The following is an 8,210-nucleotide window of genomic DNA, read 5'->3' as shown; positions in this document are numbered from 1 at the left end:
AACAATGAAATTAAACAATGAGTGGAAGATCTAAATAAACATTTCACCAAGGAAGACATACAGATGGCCAAGAAGCACATGAAAAGATGCTCAACATCACTAATTATTAGAGAAATGCAAATCAAAACTACAATGAGGTATCACCTCACACTGGTCAGAATAGCCATTATCAAAAAAATCTAGAAACAGTAAATGCTGGAAAGAGTGTGGTGAAAAGGAAATCCTCCTGCACTGTTGGTGGGAATGTAAATTGATACAGCTACTATGGAGAACAGTATGGAGGTTCCTTGACAAACTAAAAATAGAACCAACATATGACCTAGCACTCCCACTACTGGGCATATACCCTGAGAAAACCAAATTCAAAAAGAGTCATGTACCACAATGTTCATTTCAGCACTATTTACAATAGCCAAGACATGGAACCAACCTAAACGTCCGTCGACAGATGGACACATATATACAATGGAATATTACTTTAGACATAAAAAGAAAAGAAATTCAGTTATTTGTAGTGAGGTGGAGGGGCCTAGAGTCTGTCATACAGCGTGAAGTAAGTCAGAAAGAGAGAAATAAATACCATACGCTAACGCATATATATGGAATCTAAAAAAAAAAATGGTACTGATGAACCTAGTTGCAGGGTAGGAATAAAGATGTAGACATAGAGAATGGACTTGAGGACACAGTGTGGGAGGCAGAAGCTGGAGCAAAGTGAGAGTAGCATTGACATATATACACTACCGAATGTAAAATAGATAGCTAGTGGGAAGCAGCCGCATAGCACAGGGAGATCAGCTGAGTGCTTTGCGACGACCTAGAGGGGTGGGATAGGGAGGGTGGGAGGGAGACTCAAGAGGGAGGGGATATGGGGACATATGTATGCATATGGCTGTTTCACTTTGGTGTACAACAGAAACTAACACAGTATTGTGAAGCAATTATACTCCAATAAAGATCTATTTAAAAAAAAAAAAGAGTACATCCTAAGAGCATCCCCTCAAATTACCTTGTGATCAGTAGGAAGAGTAAGGTCTTATGACCCTGGGAAAATAGAGGGGAAGGTGAACTTGGTAATCATAAGTTAGCAAAGATCAAGCGGACAATTTTAGAATGTTCTAACATTTGTCCAGTAAAGATATAGTGAAGGAACTCAGAGTTATGTGCAGTGATGCCTTATATTGGAGAGGCTGATTTATAGAAAGCTATTTCATAAGTTCAAGTGCTTTAAATATGCAGTACATCAAAACGTAATATACTAAAAGCTATTGGTGCCACTTCTGGATCTCCAATAATTTCTCTTACTGGCTGCTGCAGGAACTGCTGCTTAGATATAGGATTGGAGCCACCTCGCTCCCAACCTTAGGCATCCAGGGGACTATTGTTGGGATATATAAGCCCTCCTCTCTTACCTAATGAGCACATTTTTCCTGGGAACATTCTCATGAGAAATCACTTGCACAAGAATTCCCATTATAGGAACTGCTTCCATGGCACCCTCTCTAAGACATATATACCCGAATTAGCAAAGTTCTCAATGTACTAAGTGAAGGAAGAGTTTTCCAACTTCATAGTCCTTTGCAACCCAGCCACACAATGTTAGAGCTGACAATGACCATATAGTCCATTTACTGTTAAGTAAATTTAGGAAACTAAGGCCCCAAAATGACTTGTACAAAGTCACTCAGAAATTTAGCAAAAGGGTCAGGACTAGGGCCCCAAATCCCTAACTACCAGTCTGGTGCTTATTTCACATCAATATCACAAGATCGGGGGGGGGGGGGGGGGGGGGGCAGGGGCGTTGAAATGTATTCCCTTTTCGTGACTTACAATTCACAAAATTATTTGCAGAATCGCTGTTTTCACATCTTGCTGTGAAAACTGTCCTTCTCTGATGAAAGACTCAAGCATGTCAGCTCAATAATCAAAAAATATTCTGACTTAAAATGGGGAAGATCAGACATGGGCCACTTTTGTAATAATCAAAATACAATAAATAAATAAATAGATGGATAGATAGATAAAATAAAACCTAACATTCACTGAAGTCTTACTATGAACTGGGTCTTCTACCAGTTGTGTTACATGTATTATTCCATGGTATACTTAGAACAGCCTAATGTGGCAGGTACTATTATAGTCTCCTGTTTAGTGGTGGGGAAATGAGGCTCAGAGATGAAAATGTATATGTAGCTTTTTGTATTAAAGTCAGGGTCAAGGCCAGATCTGATTTACCCATCCTTGTCTTCATAATCTCCAGGTTGCATAATCTCTGTAGGCTCGCAGAAGAACATCGTGCAAAAGAGGAGTCTCGGTGATCCCTAGAACACCCCCTTTTACCTCCTGTCATTAATGGCAATTGTGTGATGAGATTAACCAAGGAAAGCATGTCAAGCAACTGAAAAAAAGGGTCTTTATTTGGATGAACATATTCAAGAGAACAATTTGCACCTTTCTTAAAGTAAGACTAATGCATATTATTTCTGCCCTGATCCATAAGTAATATTATTGTACTTATTGATTTATTATTCTATCAGGGAAATAATCAGTTGATGAATATTTCAGAACCGTAATAGTTACATTATACTGCAACAGGCTAAAATGTCAGCCCCTGTCTTGGGATATCCCAGGATGGTAGCCAATTTTAATTGGTAGCTATGTGTGACTTTTTAAACCTTCCTGACTGACAATGCAAACATATTTCCCTACTACAAAATATGACATTATCTGAGTAATGGGTAACGGGGGCTATGGGTTGTAAAAGCAATCATTTACCATGGTTCCACCAGGAGGGCCTCATCTCAGAGTGGTCACTGCCTCTGAAATAGTTCAATCTTTGGATTGGGTTTGCTCTAATTGGAATACCAATTCATATTTTGACCGGTTTATAACAGGGATTCATTCATGAACAGAATATACATTCTTTTGTATTTTAAATTAATAATTAAATTAATAAACGCCATGCAATTTGTATTTATAAATTATGTATAAATAAACCATTTTAAACTCACTCTTTTGGAAAATCCAAGGTTAAAGATTTATAGTCCAGAATTCTGCATTTTTCGGTCCCAGTTTTGACTCAGTACATTATGATCTACCACAATCTATGAATATCTGCATTTCTTTTTCCCCAAATAAGTCTTAATTGTTTATACCTTACAACTATCCAAAAATTCTAGAGGGAAAAATACCAAAAGCATCTTTTACTATTATTTTTAAAAACTAGTAATAGAAACTCAATCCTGCCATGAGTTGTTATAGTTGATTGACATTTTGGCCTGTTTTCACAGAGTGTCCTGCATGTGTCCTATGGATGGTCGCCATGCTCATCCCAACACCCCAGTACGATTATACTCACTTCCATGCATCTGCTCTTATACTGGGGAAAGGGAAGACGTGAAAGTCCAATGGACAATCCCTGGGATGACAGTCTAGCAAAAATAAAGATATCAAAAAGCTTTGATAGTTGCTTGAAGATTAGGAAACTAGAAAAAAATAAAAGTAACAATATCATTTCTCAAAAGTCATTGATAGTTAATTTGTGTCAGGTACTGTAAAAAGAAAAATTGGGAGAGTGAATTCTGAGGGAAAATATATCTAACCCATGGCATCTGTACTGACCACTGTTTGAGAATCGGTTGGTTCTAGAGCAACTATTATAAGATGGCTCAAGATCATTTTTACAGGAATCGTGTTCCATGATAAATTCACCTTTGCTGAATGCCAATGTCAGCCAGCCACCCAGGATAAACATTTACTATGAAAACATCCTGTCAACCGCCATATGTACTCTTCAACCTCGACACAGCCAGGTCTCCAATTTATTTGCACCATTTGTTATAGAATTAGTTTACATTTTGCCAACTCCAATCTAATTGTAGACCTTTTAAGAAATCTTCACTCAGGAACTTTTAACTGTAGTATGCTAGAAAGGGTGCTCTTACCTGATAATTAGGAGATCTGGATTTTCTTCCCCATTTTGACACAGCCAGCCATCCCTTTGGGGCAAATCACTTAAACTCTTAGAGCTTCAACCTCCTCATCTGTAAAATAGGTTGGCTGAAGTGATTACTCGTTATGGCCTGCCATTCTGTGATGAAGATATCAATCTGAGAGCTTTTACTTCCATAGCAATTGGATTGTAGCAGCCCTGGCTCTATAAAGCCAAGAAAGAATGAAAAGAGGCCTAGAAGAAAATTAGTGAGCTGAAAGGACTTTCTACCCTAAGGGCTTTCTACCCTAACCAAAGTGTTAGTTTCCTTAGTACCCTGGGCATATTCTTATTGGTTTTATCAGCAGTTTACGGGCATTTCTCTGACACTTTGATACTTTAACTCCTATGTCTTCTTTAAACATTGTGTCTTGCACCTTGAAAATGACAGATATTATAATGTTAATGAAGATGCCCTTGAAAGAAGACCAAGAAAAGCAAATTCATCAGTAGTGTTATTGGAGGTCACCATTCCTAATTTCATACTAAATAAGCATCATGAGAAAAAAAATATTCCTGAAATACTGTGCTCTCATCTGACTTAGATTTTTAAAAATTTTTATCTTGTGACGCATATTGCTCATGTGTGTGTCAAGGTTGCCCTCATTATGCCCAATCACTTTTTAACTACATCTGGCTGGGGAGTAGTGTAGAATAATGCAATATCTAAAGTTATCTGTTTGCATATGGTTCCTTCAGGAGGGATTCAAAGGATACAATTATTGTGTTTATACAAAAGACAACCTTCTGTTTCCCCTAAGCCTAAATATGTTTTTCTAAATGCACCCTCAAAATCAGTGCTTGCTTCTACACAAAGAAACTGCCGGTCTTTCTCAATCTAATATTATATTGGAATAGCAGGCATTGTTTAGACACATAATCATGCTACTACTAACTGTTGCTATAAAAATGAAGTTTAATCTTTGCACAATTTCCATTGCTTTTCCTTTGAAATCTGGTGTTTATTGCAACAGAATTTCAGATTTTGCAACATGAGAGTCTGAAAGACAGGCCAACACAGGCGGCTCTTTGGAAACAAGAGACCTGGTACTTCCAACAGTCAAAAAGCTGTCCAAACACCAGGAAGAGGGAAAAGACACATCAGGTAGGTTGTGTTGATGCCACAGACCTCTTTTGATTCTCTGCTAGAGGACTTCTTTTGACAAAGAATGGACTTCTTTTTTTGGGGGGGGTGGGGGGCGGCGTGCATTGGTCTGTGTTTTGTCAACCATACTCTCCTGGAAGAGACTTTGACCATCTGGATGTGGTTTTTGTTTCTATGAGAAGGAACTTTTGTGTCCTTGACATGCCACTAGTATAAATAAATGCTCAATGAGAACATGGATCAAGATGTTATATATTTCCAGGTCATATTAGGACAACTACTAGAAGTTATTTGGTGTGTACAATTAAGCATGTGAGAATGAAAAACTGTACTCATTACAAATATGTTTATGGGACATTCCAGGATAACATAACAGCTAGTTTGGGAAAGTCACAATAAACAGGACCCTCTGTATACAATATGATCATCTATAGGGTAAAAGGCAACTAAACATGAGTTGATGCACTATATAAAAGGGTGAGAATTTTATAATTTTATTTCAAGAGATCTTGATATACTTGTTTCTCATAAAAACAATTATGGATTTAAGATATAGATTTGAATTTTGCAGCAAACTGTAGCAAAAGGCAAGCTAAAAGGATAAGTCAAATGGAAGAATAGGGCTTCCCTGGTGGCTTAGCGGTTGAGAGTCCACCTGCCGACGCAGGAGACACGGGTTCGCGCCCCGGTCCGGAAAGATCCCACATTGCCGCGGAGCGGCTAGGTCCGTGAGCCATGGCCGCTGAGCCTGCGCGTCCGGAGCCTATACTCCGCAACTGGAGAGACCACAACAGTGAGAGACCCGCGTACCGCGGGAAGAATGGAAGAATAATGTTTGAGGAGCATATCATTTTTCTGTTCTTCATCCTTTGCTCCATTGGCAATTCTTCTGCCATAATTCATCCCCCAATATTGATAAGTGCCGTATCCTGCTCAGTGAGGGTTTTTTTTTTTCCCCCGAATCTGAAAATCTAACAGCCAGTGAGGTAGATTCCTCAAATCAAGTTATCTATATTGATGTTGACACTAAAAAGTACAGTTTTACTTATTTTATACTTGAAATAAAGACAAAAATCTTATTTTAAGACTGGGTGTTATTTTTAGTTGGATACTTATTTCTATACCCTCATTCTAAGGAGCTAAATCCCCATTGGGAAATGAAGTTCTGTCTCATCTACGTCTGTGCATAAAATGATTGAGCTTTCTGAAGCTATGGCTTTGGAGACAACATCTACCAGTGTCCTCTACCAGAGTCTGCATTCCCCTGCCTGGGGTGGTGAAATATTATTGTGGCCCTTAACTCTATTCTTGAGATATATCAATTCCTTGCTTTTCTTCACTATTGAGTCTTAGGAAACACAGAGATGGTATGAAAGCTTGTTGTGTCTTTGTCATATTCTGCGATTTAGATTCTCTTCTTAAAGGATCACCCTCTAAAGCCATGAGAACCTTTCCTAAATTCCACCATTTTAATTAGGAAATTACTATTTAATCAGTTGAGTTCATATAGAACATTATTTGTGATTTTTATTACAATATAGAAATATCCTGGATCAAATAATATTATATAAATCTAATAAGTAGGTATTGAAAAAGTCTTATAAAGTAGTTATTATATCTTCAGGGTTCTGCATATTTAGAGAGTTGGTTTGTAATTCTGCAGTTCTTAATCACAGACACCATAATTAGTGTCCTCAAATACTAGATCTTTGTGAACATAGCTACAGACTGTTTCTTAAATTGAAGTATAATTAATTGACAATATTGTGTTAGTTTCAAGTGTACAGTAAAGTGATGAATTTATATATATATATGTATACATATATGTATATATATATACACATATATATTCTTTTTCAGATTCTTTTGCATTCTAGGTTATTACAAGATATACAGTATAGTTCCCTGTGCTATACAGTAGGTTCTTGTTGACCTATTTTATACACAGTAGTGTGTTATGTCAATCCTAAACTCCTAATTTATCTCCCCATCCCCATCACCTCTATCCCCTTTGGTAACCATAAGTTTGTTTTCTATGTCTGTGAGTCTATCTCTGTTTTGTAAATAAGTTAATTTATATGATTTTTTTAGATTCCACATGTAAGTGATATCATATATGTCTGATTTACTTCACTTAGTATGATAATCTCTAGGTCCATCCATGTTACTGGAAATGGCATTATTACATTCTTTTTTATGGCTGAGTAATATTCCATTGTATATATATACCATATCTTCTTTATCCATTCATCTGTCGATGGACGTATAGGTTTCTTCTGTGTCTTGGCTATTGTAAATTGTGCTGCAATGAACATTGGGATGCATGTATGTTTTCAAATTATAGTTTTCTCTAGATATATGCCCAGGAGTGGGATTGCTGGATCATATGGTAACTCTATTTTTAGTTTTTTAAGTAACCTCCATACTGTTCTCCATAGTGGCTACACCAATTTACATTCCCACCAGTGGTGTAGGAGCATTCCTTTTTCTTGACATCCTCTCCAGCATTTATTATTTGTAGACTTTATAATGATGGCCATTCTGACTGGTGTGAGGTGATACCTCATTGTAGTTTTGATTTGCATTTCTCTAATAATTAGTGATGTTGAACATTTTTTCATGTGCCTGTTGACCATCTGTATGTCTTCTTTGGAGAAATGTCTTTTTAGGTCTTCTGCCCATTTTTTGATTGTGTTGTTTTTTTTTTTATTGATATTTAGCTGTATTAGCTGTTTGTATATTTTGGAAATTAATCCCCTGTCAGTCACATTGTTTACAAATATTTTCTCCCACTCCATGTGTTGTCTTTTCATTTTGTTTATGGTTTCCTTTGCTGTGCAAAAACTTTTAAGTTTAATTAGGTCCCGTTTGTTTATTTTGTTTTTATTTCCATTACTCTAGGAGATGGATGCAAAAAAATATTGCTGCAATTTATGGCAAAGAGTGTTCTGCCTATGTTTTCCTCTAGGAGTTTTATAGTATACAGTGTTATATTTAGGTCTTTAATTCATTTTGAGTTTATTTTTGTATATGGTATTAGAGATTGTTCTAATTTCATTTTTTACATGTAGCTATCCAGTTTTCCCAGCAGCACTTATCAAAGAGACTGTCTTT

The 8,210-nt window shown here is 36.8% G+C and overlaps 1 long non-coding RNA gene across 1 annotated transcript in view; it reads left to right on the top strand.

Moving 5' to 3' along the window:
• Positions 1-2,326: 2,326 nt before the first annotated feature.
• LOC137224553 (uncharacterized) overlaps positions 2,327-8,210 on the top strand; it is a 47,328-nt gene continuing 41,444 nt past the window's right edge. Inside the window, exons 1-2 of the long non-coding RNA XR_010943381.1 lie at positions 2,327-2,461; positions 4,966-5,096. This is a non-coding gene — a long non-coding RNA (uncharacterized lncRNA). The remainder of the gene's footprint in view (positions 2,462-4,965; positions 5,097-8,210) is intronic.

This window comes from Pseudorca crassidens, chromosome 5, assembly GCF_039906515.1.
Source record: "Pseudorca crassidens isolate mPseCra1 chromosome 5, mPseCra1.hap1, whole genome shotgun sequence".
Lineage (NCBI taxonomy): Eukaryota > Metazoa > Chordata > Mammalia > Artiodactyla > Delphinidae > Pseudorca > Pseudorca crassidens.
Note: the sequence above shows the minus strand (reverse complement) of the source record. Positions and strands in the feature narration are given on the sequence as shown.